Raw genomic sequence first — 14563 nt, forward strand, 5'->3', positions numbered from 1 at the left:
TGGTGATCCATACTTTGAAAAATTGTCCACAGTGTTCTAATAATAGTTCATGTCTGTCGAACGTTTATTATATAACTGCCACTATTGTAAACATTTCACATACATTTATCTTAACAAAAACATAGCCCTATTTTACATATGATGACACTGAGAACAGTGGGGTTAAACAACTTGCTCACGGGCACACAGCTTGTGGATGGAAGGATCAAGATTTAAACGTATCGTGGGGATTGGGAATCAAGCGGAGGAAAGTCTTCCCCAAGGCTCCGTTCCCTTCCATGTAGGAATAGAATTTTCTTTCCCAAAATCACATAGAGAATAGGAGGCAGAAAAAGGACTGGAATCCAGCCTCCTAAATCCCAAGCTTATCAGTTCTAAGGTCAAATAGGCTGAAATGTGAAGGTTGACTCTGTTACTAAAGTACTAAGCCCCATGGGACTTCCCAGAAAAATAAAGAGGAGTATGGGGTTGGGTGGTGGTAGGGAATTGACACTTTCCGCTAAGTTGGGCTGGTAGGGGCTTGAGCCTCTAACCCTGGGATGCACTTGGGGATGGTAAGCTCCTTGAAGGAAGGACTGTGTTATCTTCTCTATTGCATCTCCAGAGCTTAACACAGTGCCTTAATCATTATTTATTGAAAAAATAAGTTGAATCAAATGTGAAAAAGATAGAACAGATGGAAGCTCCATGTTTCTTCCAAGCTAGGGGTTTATAATTCCAATAACTTCATTTCTTTCCACTCTCACTAATACTAGCCAGCAGTGCAGAGATATTCTGCCAGGTATCTGGGTCAGTTTCTACCCTTTCTTTTCAATCTGCATATCCAAAATATATCCTCCTGTTTCATAAAACTCCCTTTTTATTTATTTTTTATTTTTTTGCTGATTCAGTTAAGAGCTGAGTTTGATCTAGAAACCTTACCTCTTAAGTCTCTTTTGATAACACAACCCCCAGAGCATCCGTCTCTCTGAAGCCTCTTTATGAGTTTTGGAGCTGAGTAAAATGCCGACTATTTTCAGGATAATTACACTGGAGCAGACACATTGTTCCTGGAATCTGTTTCCCAATCTGAGTAAACAGATCTTGGTCCTTTTTATGCTCTTGTAATATGCATTTCCTTCTCCTTCGTTTTTCTCTCTATCTGGAGTGCTGCCTGTGGGTTAATCTCTGAACCAGGGATGAGGGAAGGATTTGTTTGGGAAAACATCTTCCACAGGACATTTGGCTACGAGGGGGCCTTTGGCTGGGGGGCTGCTCTTGGCTGACGCTTGCACGTTCAATGGCTTTCTCTATCCCACAAAGAGGACAGGGAAGCCAAGAACTGCTCAGCAACCTTATGAAAGAGTGAAGAACTAAATGTACCCAGCAACTCAAGAGTCTTTAGGCTGAATCAATTAAAGCAATGCCCACTGTCGCACCTTTCTTGTAGGTGATGTGTTGCATAAGGAGAAACATGTGGGAACCACAGTAATTGAAGTGGCAGAGTCAGAACTGGAATCCACATCCCAACTCTGCCGCTTAAATTAGCTGTGTGACCTGGGACATGTGACTTAAGCTCTGGTGGCATCAGTTTTCTCATCTATGTAATGGAAATAATAATAGTATTTATCTCAAATACTTATTATAAGAATAAATTCAGGGCTTCCCTGGTGGCGCAGTGGTTGAGAGTCCGCCTGCCGATGCAGGGGACACGGGTTCGTGCCCCGGTCCGGGAAGATCCCACATGCCGCGGAGCGGCTGGGCCCGTGAGCAAAAAAAAAGGAATAAATTCAGATAATACCTTTAGTGCCTACAGATGATGACGATGATCTGTGACATGCAAAGTATTTTCACATTTGTGCTTGCATTTGATCACATTTTCCTCGCTTTCCTACTAGAGGACCTGCATCAGAACCATGTTCTTCTGACCTTCAGTCTCTATGCTTTTTTATTCTGGGCCATACCAAAGGAGTTTGACTTGTTCTCTGTGACTCCCAGGACAAGAAGACAGAAGCTACAGGAAGACAGCTTGGATTCAAAATAGGGATATTTATTTTTAATGGTCAGAAGTATCAAAAAATGACTGCCTCAAAATAGGAGTGTGTTTCCTGTCCCTGGTGGCACCCAGGCAGAGGCTGTCCAGCCACCTGAAGAGGATGTTGTAAAGAGAAGGGAAAGGTTAGACTTGGTGGCCTTCCAATTCTGAGAGTCTGAGTTTCTCATCAGAACAGGAAGTGTCTGTTTCTGCAGCTCTCCACCCCCATACTCCTCATTATTTTTCTGGGAAATCCAGTGAAGCTTGAGAGTTTTATCTGCAGATCCAGCCCTCACACTCTAGCCTATTTGACTTAAGAACCAGATTTCTTTGAGATTCAAGAGGCTGGGTTTTAATACTCTTTCTACCTCCTATCCTCTACATGATCTTGGGAAAGAAAGTTCTGTAGTTTGTACCTGCCCAACATCAGCTCCCATTCTCTGCTAACAGTTCCTCCATCTCCTTTGGGGACCACTCCTCTCTTACTCTCAGTCCATGTGGCTCTAGTGACATTGTCTCATCTCCATGGTCAGCACGTGACCTAGGTCTAACCACAGAATGTTCTGGCTCCCTGGCTACAATAATTGGTTCAGGAATGGGCATCTGATTCAAGTTGGAGCAATCCGAATCCATCCCAAGACTTTTGCTACAGCTGCTGAGAAAGAGAGGCTCTTTTTCTGGAGGTTGCTAAGCTGGTAACATGCAAGTCTCGATTTTCTGGGGTCTACACAGCGGCAGAGCCTGCCTGAAAATGAAGTCAACACAAAGCAAAGCAAAGCTAAGAGGTAGTGGGAACAAATCCTGATGACATCATTCAAATGCCTGAATCCAACAGTACCTGAAGTTAGACCTACTTCTAGAGTTTTTCAGTTATGTTAGCCAATAAATTCAGGTCGTGTTTGGTTTTTACATTTTTGGTTACTGAATTTGTTTGTTTATTTCTTGGGTACATTTGACTTGGATTCCTACCACATGTAACCAAGAGTTCCAACGAACACCTATCACAATGTGCTAGAGTGAGGACTTCCTGTAGAACATGAGTCTGGAGCTGCTCTCTTCTCTGTATCAAGGTATACCTAGTAAAATCCTTGGTAAAGACTGCCAATTATTTAATGTGTCACTCTGTGCAGAGAGCCATCAGGATCTGAATCAGAGCCATCAATACCTTAACCAGAGTGAAATTTGGGACCACTTCAATCACTGTCATAGTTATCTCTCATACTCCATATGCAGAACTCTGGTCTTTACCAGCATTTCCAGGAATTGCCCCCAACCCCGCTTTTTAGTGAATTCAATCACCATTCGTCCACCAAATATTAAAAGCACCTATTATGTGCCAAGCGTTATAACAAATTATGTTTGGAATACAATGATGTGTAAGATACTAAGAAGCTTACAGTAAAACCAGGAGGCGGCATTTACAGGGAACTTTTATAAAACCAACCCCATGTATCTGTCGTTTTACTAATTTTTTTTAATCCCAATTTCATATAGATTTGCTATTATGAATAGAATACTTTTTCTTTTACATTTTCTAATTGGTTATTACTAGTCCTTAACTTTCTTTTTTTAATTTATGTATTTATTTATTTTTGGCTGCATTGGGTCTTTGTTGCTGCGGGCAGGCTTTCTCTAGTTGTGGCAAGCAGGGGCTACTCTTCTTTGCGGTGCGCAGGCTTCTCATTGCGGTGGCTTCCCTTGTTGCAGAGCACAGGCTCTAGGCGCACAGGCTTCAGTAGTTGTGGCACACGCACTGTAGAGCGCAGGCTCAGTAGTTGTGGCTCACAGGCTTAGTTCCTCCACAGCATGTGGGATCTTCCTGGACCAGGACTTGAACCCATGTCCCCTGCATTGGCAGGCGGATTCTTAACCACTGCGCCACCAGGAAGGCCCTGTTTTACTTATTGCTGCAGTAACGAGCTACCACAAACTTAGTGGTTTAAAACACACAACACAGTCCTGGATATCAGAAATCTGAAATGGCTGTCACTGGGCTAGAATGGAGGTGTCAGCAGAGCTGTGTTCCTTCTGGAGGCTCTAGAAGGGAATCTGTTTCCTTGCCTTTTCCAGTTTCTAAAGACTGCCTGCATGGCCCCTCCCACCATCTTCAAAGCCAGCAGCACAGCATCTTCAAATCTCTCTCTCGCCCTCTCTGATTCTAACATTCCTGCCTTCCTCCTGGAAGGACCCTTGAAATCATATGGAGCCCACCTAGATAATGCAGGATAGTGCCCCCATGTCCGGGTCCTTAACTTTATCACACCTGCAAAAATCCCTTTTGTCATGTAAGGTAACATATTCACAGGCTCTAGGGATTAGGATATGGACACCTTTGGGGGACCATTATTCTGCCCACCACAAATACAAATAAGTAGGTATTATTATTACTATTCCCATTTTACAGAGAGAAAAATTAAGGTTTAGAGAGGTTAAAGTAACCCTCCTGATAACTAGTAGGAGCCAGAGCCTTGATTCGTCCACAGGGGTCTGATTCGGAGTCCACATGCTTATTCACTGTCATTCTCCCTGCCAACCCAAATGATTGTGGATTTTAAAGTCACACAGACCTGGGCAAGTCACGTAACTATCCTGTGCTTTACTTTTGTCATCTGCAACAAGGAGCTAATAGTTTTATGTTTAGGAACAGTTGAGGTTATGCATGTGGCACCCTTCGTTGCACTGTGGCACATAGTAGGTGTGCAATATGTGGCCATCATTCCTACAACAGTTTTTCAAAGGTGTCAGGGGCCTGAAGAGACAGATTCAGTGCCCTTGAATGGGGAGAGCGGCCCTGTCCCAGGAGGAAATGCTCACCTTTGGCTCAGAGGTATTATGTCTCCAAGGACACCTGCGGAGCTCAGGTTGGGAGAATACTTTCTGCTGGCTTCTAGAACACTGGTGAGAAGAGAGCTAGCCAGGTTTAGACATCTGGGGAGCTAGGCTAGGGCCAGACACAGGTGGGGTGTGGGCCTCTCATTGCCAGTTGGTGGCCAGATGAGCAGATAAAAGAACCTCCTGCTCTCCCACTCCCCCGACTACTGTCTCAGCTCCTTAAGAAATGACACGTCAACCCATCTGCTCAAACAAATGACTGGCTAGGCCCTTCTTCGAGAGAATGTACTTGGGGGGTGACCACACACCCCAGTCCCCCAGAACTTGACTGCTGGGGGTGCCCTCTGCCCTTGTCCCCAGCTGAGCTGCTTTGCTGCAAGGGGCGTCTGACAACAGAAGGACAGCAGAATTCATCACTCTCATAACTTGTCCATTTGTCTTCGGCTCAGAGGGTCCTGACGGGGGAGTTTCCGGGGGCCGCACTGAAGCGCATATGATTTCTTGGCAGAGACACATGGCGGTGATTACACGCGGCGTTAGGCACAGTCACTGCAGCTCGGCGTCTCCAAGTCCTCTCCTGAGCACAGTCTCAGACTGCCTCCACAGCCTCCCTGGCATCCAGCTCCTTTTCTAAACCACGTGTGGGGATGGAGAAGGGGGAGAGGCGGGGGGTCAGGGGGTACAAGAGGCCGGAGACAGGGCTTTCCTGCCCAGAAGTCGAGATGAGGGGTCCCTCTGTCGGCACAGTTGAGTGGGGCAGCCTGGAATGAACTTCCTCGCCAGCTTCCTGTCCAGGACACAAACGCATTCCTTCCATTCTCGAGCATGAGACTCGAACCCAGATTGCCCTGGGAAAGGGAGCATGGTGACACGGTATGAAGGACTAACAGAGCACTTCCTGACATGAAAAAGAAGATGGAATCTCAGAGATTTTCACGGCCATAAACTCCAATTCCTGTGCTAAGGTTTGAGTCCTTGTCTAACTCTGTCAGGTATTTATCTGGCATTTTCTTGCACACCTTTCTTGACGGGGGCTCACTTCTTAGGGCAGCTGATTCCATGCTTGGGCAGCTTTGACTCTTAGAAAAGTGCTTCAAATTGAACAGGAACCTGTCTCCCAGAGGCTGCTCTTGGTTTGGCCATTCAGTCTACTTTCTCAATCACAGTGTTTCTCCAAGAGATGCCTCTTTTCTGAGAATCATATGGGGAGCTCATTAAAATGCAGATTCCTGGACCCAGCCCTGACCTGGTGAATCAGAATCTCTGAGGCAGGAACCTAAAGCTCTGCATTGATAAGAATGCCTGATCTGTAAGATGAGCATTGCGGGCCCCTAAAATGTATTCAGGGCGGTGCCCACACACCAAGAATGTCCAAAGGGAAAGCCAGGAACCCAGAGGACAAACTTTTTCAACTTGTCAAACTCTGCCAATGGTGGGGTTGACTGGGGAGGAAGCCACATCAAATAGGGATGGACTAAACCAGGAAATCCCAAATAACAGCTAATACTAAGTACCCACCCGCACTAAAGGCTTTGATGTAATCCCTCTGTGTGTAGGCACTACAGCTACCTCCATTTAACAAGCAAGAAAACATGTTTAGAGCGGTGACTTGCCCAAGGAAATATATCTGGGAAGTGGCAGTGTTGAGGTTTGTCTGACTCTGCACCCCTGCCCAGCATCTGCCAACTTGATGGGAACGCCAGATCTAAACCTCCCAGGTCCAGGCCCCTTCCTTGATCTCAGTGAGCAGACAAAGTTGTTGTCATTTAAGTGTGGAACCTGTTTTCACCCACACCTCCAGGGTGAAATCTCTCCAGGTGCTTCTGAGGGGTACGGGCCAGTCCCAAGGAAGGCAGGAGTACCTGGGGCTTCCAGGTGATGATTCTGGCCCTGGGGAACAGTTCTACTTCCACAGGCTGCTCACCTTACCCTGTCACTCCCGCAGTCAGGCCCATCCCAAACGTTTGCAGGGCCTGAGCAAGGGTATAAATGGAGGCCCACATAGCACATGCCTGAATAGTTAGACGATAGAAATTAAGGTAACAAACTGTAAAAACAAAACAAAACAAAACAAAACAAACAAACAAACATGTTCTAACTTCCTGTCTTGACAAATATTCTTTCATTGTGACCTGGAAGGGCAAATTCAAATATAACCTTTGAAGGAGCTCCTCCCTGGCACTTGGCAATGTGGGGAGAGCTGGCCCCCAGCCCTGGCTCCTGCCACGGCCCCCTTTCTCTTCCACACTTGACTCTGCCCCACCCTCCGAAAGCCTCACACACACGTGTGAGGACCACAGGCTGCACATCCCAGCTCTGTCCACGTGCCCTGCAAGCAGTAGCACCCTGGCCCCCCTGGGGCTGGGTAGAGTCATTGTGGGCAGCCTGCTCAGGTCACGAGCCCTATCCGGCTGTCTCTGCCCCCTGAATCCATTTGCAGCAAGAGCCGATCGTGGGGGCTGAGATGGGAGAGGTACCCTGCATTAGTATGCCAGTCAGCATCCTGGGGGCTGCAGTCCCCTCTCTCAGCCTGGCACCGGGCCCGGCAGAGGGGGCTGGAAGGCAGGCCCTCCCACGGCAGATGAAGCACGGGACAAGGAAGTGAAATCTTGAGCTATCACTCCAGCCTGCAAACGAGAGAGAGGGAGAGGGAGAGGGAAAAAGAGAATCTTATACTTCAGGCAGGGAAGGAGGTCACTAGATCATGAGATCATATCTGCTTCACGCCTCCCCTGAAATTTGCTTATTCAATCTTCCTATCTTTGGATTTTAAAAAGAGTGTGATGCACCTCACTTGGGGATGATATCAGCTCCAATCCTGTAGGTCAGTGATTAGCGAAGCCCCCCCTTGACTAGCAGCAGCAGCTTCACCTGCCGTTAGACATGCCAGTGCTTGGGCCCCAGTCTGACCTACTGAATCAGAGGCTCTGGAGGGGGACCCAGCACTCTGTGCTTAACAAGCCCTGCTGATGATTCTGACGCTCACTGAAGGCTAAGAACCACGGATGCAGGCCGAGCAGAGCCGTTGATGGTTTCAGAGCAGAGTAGTGATCGTGAGAGTTGTGTTCATCAAGCTGTATGCATTCAGCAAATATTTACTGAGGGCCCAACACTGTTAGGCACTGGAGATTCAAGATACCGTCTGTGCCCTCAAGTTGCTCACAGTCAAACTCAGGAGCAGGCTAGTAAACAGATCAAGAGGTAATAAATGCTCACACCAGACAGGTGGAGAGTGGTGTCCCGTGGAGGAGTGTCGGATAAGACTTCTGAGAGGCAGCTCTTCGGAAACTTGGAGAAGCAGGCGTTGTCAGACACGGAACAGAGAGCAGTGAAATGTTGCTGGTGACAAAGGCTCTCTCCTTGACCAAACTTTCTTCAGGCCCCGTGACCTTGGCCCCCATCCTGTCTTTGGTCCACCCAGCCCAGTCTTAGCAAAGACTCCTGCCAAGTCACCCTTGAGATCTGATCAAATTCCTCATCCCTCACCCTTGATGTCTAAGCCCTTGGCCTGACTTTAGTGAGAATCCCGTTAGGCCAGGTTAGCAAGAATCCCCCTACCCTTGCCGCCTCCTCTTAATAATTTTCCATCCATTGACCCCTTTGCTCTGCTCATTGTTTATAAATTCCCAGCTGCCTGCTGTATCGTGAGTTGAGCCCTACCTCTCTCCCCTGTTGCAACACCCCTACTGCAATGGTGCTGAATACAGTCTTCCTTATCAGTTTAACAAGTGTCAGAATAAATTTTTCTTTAACACTGGACAGGGCAGCAGTTGTGCCGAGACTTAGAGGAAGGAAAGACTATGGCCCAGCCCGTTTAGGCCCTTAGGCCAACAAGGAGGTAAGCCTGGGGAACAGGGGCTTTGGAGGCTCTCCGAAAGTTTGGAGTTTGTCTTGAATGCAGTGGGAAGCAGGAGGGAGTTTTCAGCAGAAGCATAGCATAATTAGGCTTTCATTCTAGAAAGATCTCTCTGGCAGGCTGCTTCGTGGTGAGTGGATTGAGGACCCCAAACCTGGAGCCCTGAGAGACCAGTGAGGAGACAACTGTCCCTGAATCAGAAACTCAAGCATCTGAATGTCTAATACCGTTCCCTCGTCAGTCAGCCGCAGCCAGGGCTGAGAATCACTGAAGTAGGAGGTGAAAGTGAAGAGACCAGAAGAGGGCAGGAGCAACGGAGAGAAAGGAAATGTGTGTGTATTCGGGAGGTTGGGAGGATGCCCCCCAGGAGTCAATGGGAGTTATTGGAGAGTCGCTGCATTTTCAGAAGGCAAATCATGAGACTGAACAGGGGTGGTTAGTGTCTGAAAGCTTCATCCTCTTTTTTCTAGGAGCAAGAAAGATGCTGGATTTTGAGGAAGCTAAACCTCCCATAAATGATCCATTTGACTTAAGGAGTTTAAGACTCATTCATTCACTCTTTCATTCATTCATTCAAGAAATGCTTACTGAGTACCTACTGTGTCCTGGGTGCTGTGCAAGGTGCTGGGGATACAGTAGTGAGCAGAGATGGTCCCAATCTAGTGGGTGAGGACGACTTTATACAAGTAATGACTCTAGTAAATGTAAAATTACAACTGTGCTAAGTGCTAGGGAGGGAAAATACTTAAAGGATATGTAATACGGGATGTGACCCAGCTGGGGGGATCTGGAAAGCTTCCTTTAGACCGCATCCCCTGTCCTGAGGTGCAAAAGATGAGTAAGAATTAGCTAGGCTAACTGGGAGGGGGTGCTACAGGCAGAAGGAGAGCATCAAAGGCCCTACGGCAGGTGGCCTTTAGCATCACCTGTTGGGCTCTTCACAGGTATGCGGGCCCAGATTCTCCAGTCTATGGGAGAAGCCTCCCCAGGCTGTAACCCCTGACACCCCTTTCGGAAAGCCCACTGTGGAACTGGTGCTAGCAGAAAACCCCATGTTTCCCACAAGGGGCAGATGGCCAAAGGCCTGTGTGAGTGCCCTGGTGGCCTCCCGCAAGCTGGCAGGAGAGGCCCAGGTGTGTGAGCCCAGACAACCTTGCAGCGAGGTCATCGCTGTCTCCCACGCGGGAAGTGCTTCCTGACAGCGGCTCTGTAGCGATTCTCCTTCAATTTCCATTTTATAGTTCCTTGTTCCCTCCTCAGTGGGAGACTGTGTCTCCAAAGAAGTCAGGCTGACATTGCAGGCTGCAATTATCATGTCCTTCCCCTGGCTGAGATTGCCTGGTCACCTCCCACCTTTGGTACTAAGTTTCCCTGCATTTATTCTATTGCACAGATATTTATCAAGTACCTGCTGGGTGCTACAGCGGATGGGAATGGATCCAAGCAAAATTTGGGATGGACTTTCCATCACCCAACTCGCAGGTGACCCCACACAGCCCATCAACAAATGTTTGTAGAGATTGGGATTGAAGGATTAAGGTTAATGAGTATTATTTAAAGCCCCAAAGGTACCCACAAGAGAACTAAATATTGCAACATGTCTATCGAAGATTTGTAGGCAGAAGGCAGAAGGGGTAAGTGAGCTAAATCCTCATAAATCACATTAATCACATTAATCCTAATTAAGAAATCAATAGATACTGTCTAGAGTTGATAAATCAAGGAGCACAGGTAATAAAGCTTTGACAGAAACAACCAGAGGACAACGATTAGGAGCCCTCAGGTGTCCGGATCTAACATCCCGAGATGAAATTCCATTTCTGTTGCTTACCAACTGTGTGACCTTGGACAGATCACTTAACTTCTCTACACCTTAGTTTTCCCATCTGTAAAATGGGCATAATGATGGTACCTACCTCATGGGGTTATGATGAGCACTTAGGGAAACAATGTACATAAAAGGATTAGCACAGGGCTTGACACACACATGGCACACACTCAATAAATGTTAGCCAAGGCTAAAAGCAGGAACAGCTTAATAAAGGTTGGTCTCTGGGGAATAGGACATGGGTGGGGGGTGGTGTTGGGGGGAGAAGGCAGCTGCTGTTTATTATAAGTTCTCTGAACTGTTTAATTTTATGACCATATGCACACCTCATTGCTGAAAATAAAAATTTTAAACATTCATACAAACTGGGTGATTACTATAGAAAACTGGATGTTGACTGAATTTTATGGCTTGAGTATCTCTGTTCCCACAACATTCAAACTCCTCCCCCTTCCCTGTCCCATTTTCACCCTCAGTTGCCCTCATCCCCACCCATTCTTGTTCCCTTAGTTTCTGTTTGTCTCGATTGTCCCTACTCTTAACTGCTCTCTGTAGCACTTGGTGTCTGTATTCGTTTGTTGGGGCTGACATAACAAAGTACCACAGATGGGTAGTTTAAACACAGAAAGTTTTCTTCTTCTGGAGGCTAGAAGTCCAAGATCAAGGTGTTGGTAGGTTTGGTTTCTGCTGAGGCCTCTCTCCTTGGCTTGCAGATGACCACCTTCTCGCTGTGTCCTCACATGGCTATTCCTCTGTGCACCCATCCCTGGTGTCTCTCTTAATATCCACTTTTTCTCTTCTTAGAAGGACACCAGTCACACTGGATTTGGACCTACCCTAAGGGCCTCATTTTAACTTAATTACCTCTTGAAAGGCCCTGTCTCCAAATATAGATTCTGAAGTACTGGGGGGTCAGGGCTTCAACATATGAATTTGGGGAGCATGCAATTCAGCCTATAACAATATCCTTGAGCCATTTGGTGCCCTGGGGCCCAGGAGCCTGTTGCAATGATATGATGAGGCCCAGGATCAAATATTAGGCATATATCTGGGATAGACAGTACCACCTGTGCTAGTAGGCTGTGGCGTCTGCCACAAGGTGAGTGATCCCAGGGGTTCCTGGAAATGTGTACATCCCTCTCCAAGACCTTGATGCATACTCAGATGTGTGACTGCTCACCACATAAAGGTCCTGGGACTCAGGGCGCCAGGATTCCTCCTGTACTCCGCCACCATCTCGTTGTGTGACTGTGGACAAGTCACTTCCCTTTTCTGAGCCTTAATTCCCTCCTCAATAAAATGAAGAAGTCGTTTGTCCTAAGAGACTTGCATTCCAATTCCTGCTCCTCCTTCCTCAATCTTTGTAGTCTAGAAAGCTTGAGTGCTTGTTTTCTGGTCTCTGAGACAGCGAAGTATATCCAACTCAACTATCTGGAGGCTCCTCCACCCCTCATGAGACAGTTGCCCTCCCCATCCTCCACTGCTTCGAGATCTGGGGGTCTTGCCCAGCCTGCATCTGTCTATCCTTCCTCTGTTTTTCCTTTGGGGCAGGGGTGAGCCAGTGAGACTCAGTCCTGGGATTTTTAGTGAAGCTATTTGAAAAAAGAAGTCAGCTTCCCCTGGCATTCCTAGCTGTCAAGATAATGTAAACCTGGAGCTACCAGCAGGCACCCTGTCACCTGGAGAGAGTAAGCTGCCTGAGGGCAAAGAGCATATAAAGATGAAGCAGACTTGAGAAAGTTTCTGGGACTTGATGACATCCTTTAAATACCTGGATCTTGCTGTGCCTGAAGGCAAACTACCCTTGACTTTTCAGCTAAATAAGGCATAAATTTCTTTCCTTTTTCTTTTTAAAAAAATTTTATTTTTATTGAAGTATAGTTGATTACAACATTGTGTCAGTTTCAGGTGTGTAGCAAAGTGATTCAGTTTTACATATATATATATTCTTCAGATTCTTTTCCATTATAGGTTATTACAAGATACTGAGTATAATTCCCTGTGCTATGCAGTAGGTCCTTACCGTTTATCTATTTTATATATAGTAGTGTGTATATGTTAATCCTAAACTTTTAATTTATCCCTCCCTCCCCTCTCCTTTCCCCCTTTGAAACCATAAGTTTGTTTTCTAAGTCTATTTCCGTTCTGTAAATACATTCACTTATATTATATTTTTAGATTCCACATATAAGAGATGATATTTGTCTTTCTCTAATTTACTTCACTTAGTATGATAATCTCTAGGCCCATCCATGTTGCTGCAAATGACATTATTTCGTTCTCTTTTACAGATGAGTGATATTCCAATAAATACATATATATACCACATCTTCTTTATCCATTCATCTGTTGATGGACATTTAGGTTGCTTCCATGTCTTGGCTATTGTAAATAGTGCTGCTATGAACATTGGGAAGCATGTATCTCTTCAAACTGGAGATTTTGTCTTTTCCAGATATATGCTCTTTCCTTCTTTTTCTCTTTATTTGTTTATCACCCACATCTTTTTAAAAAATATCTTTATTGGAGTATAATTGCTTTGCAATGTTGTATTAGTTTCTGCTGTACCCACATCTTTTTTGAACTGGTTTTCTGCTACTTTCTGAGGAGGAATCTTGTCCTTGAACATTGTTTATCTTCAAGAAATTCTTTCTGATGTTCCTTCTTTTTCTTAGCAAACTCCTACACAGCCTTCAAGATCCACCCAAACATCACCTCCCAGTGACCTCTCCCATGGGACCCTGAGAAAAATGAGAGGTTCCCTCCTCTGGGCTCTCATGGCAGCCTGTACATTGCTCCAATAAAACACTTAACAATTTATATCAACTTTTTACATAGTTGTCTGTTCAGATCCCTGTATTTAAATGTTTGTTCATCTTTGAACCCTCAGTGCCTGGATCAAGGGATGGCACACAGTTTGCGTTTGATGAATGAGGGAATGAATAGTATATAACCTGAATCCTTCTGCTGTGACATCAGCCCTCATTTTCATTGCTCAGAAGAAACAGACACCAATTTGTCACTCTGCTCTACGTGGATTAGTCACAGTTTAATCAACTACAGAGTGGCGTGATATATTTACTAAGCTAAGTAAATGCTAAAAAAAATTCCATTTTAATGCTGAATTGTCAGTGCTTTTATATGCTTACCCTCCCTTGCTACTCACCCCTCTTTTACTTACTTTGGGGGCCACATGGTGTAATAGACTGGGAGGTTGGAGAGCTGGGTTCTAGTCCCCAGTTTTCTCTAGGAACTTGTGGAACTCATCTTCATCATGATGGGGCTGGACCAAATCAGGAGTTGAAACTCCTAAGACCCACAAGGACTGTAGTGTCAACTTGGCCTCAGTGACCACTCAGCCCCGGTTTGTTATGACCATGTAGGAAGACAGGTCCAGTGCTGCCAGATCTTGCAGTTTTTAAGAGAAGTTGGGAGTGTAGGTTTTTATATAGAATGAGTACTTTAAAAAAAATATTATGTACACCTAGGCTGTGAAGATTCAGGTGCTCTCATACACTGCTGATGGGAGTGCAAAAAGATTGGACCCCTATGGTGGGGAATTTAGTAATAGCCTTCAAAACTACAGATGCATTTACCCTTTGACCCAGCAAATCCTACTTCTAGGGATTTCCTCTGAAGATTCACCTCCACGCTACAGAACAAGGTAGGCACAAGGTTATTCATTATGACATTAATAGCCCCAAATTGAAAACAACTTCAAATCTCCTTTTGAGATTTGGGGAACTGTTGAACCTTGGTTTATTCACACACTGTGGAGTACTTTGCAACTGGAAAAAAAGAATGGGACAATCTCTCTGTATTTTTATGGCAAGATCTCCAGGATCACTTACATGATAAAAGCAAAGTGCAGCACAGTGTATAGAAAGTGCTCTTGAAACTCACATCCCCCAGCTGAGGACAGAGAGCCTTTGCAAAGCTGACTGCATTGGCTCTCTCCTAGCTCTCCCTGCAGCTGGAGGTATGGGGTGTGTGTGTGTGTGTGTGTGTGTGTGTGTGTGTGTGTGTGTGTGTG

Source organism: Monodon monoceros, unplaced genomic scaffold (genome assembly GCF_005190385.1).
Source record: "Monodon monoceros isolate NGI ecotype Baffin Bay Population unplaced genomic scaffold, NGI_Narwhal_1 Super_Scaffold_12, whole genome shotgun sequence".
Lineage (NCBI taxonomy): Eukaryota > Metazoa > Chordata > Mammalia > Artiodactyla > Monodontidae > Monodon > Monodon monoceros.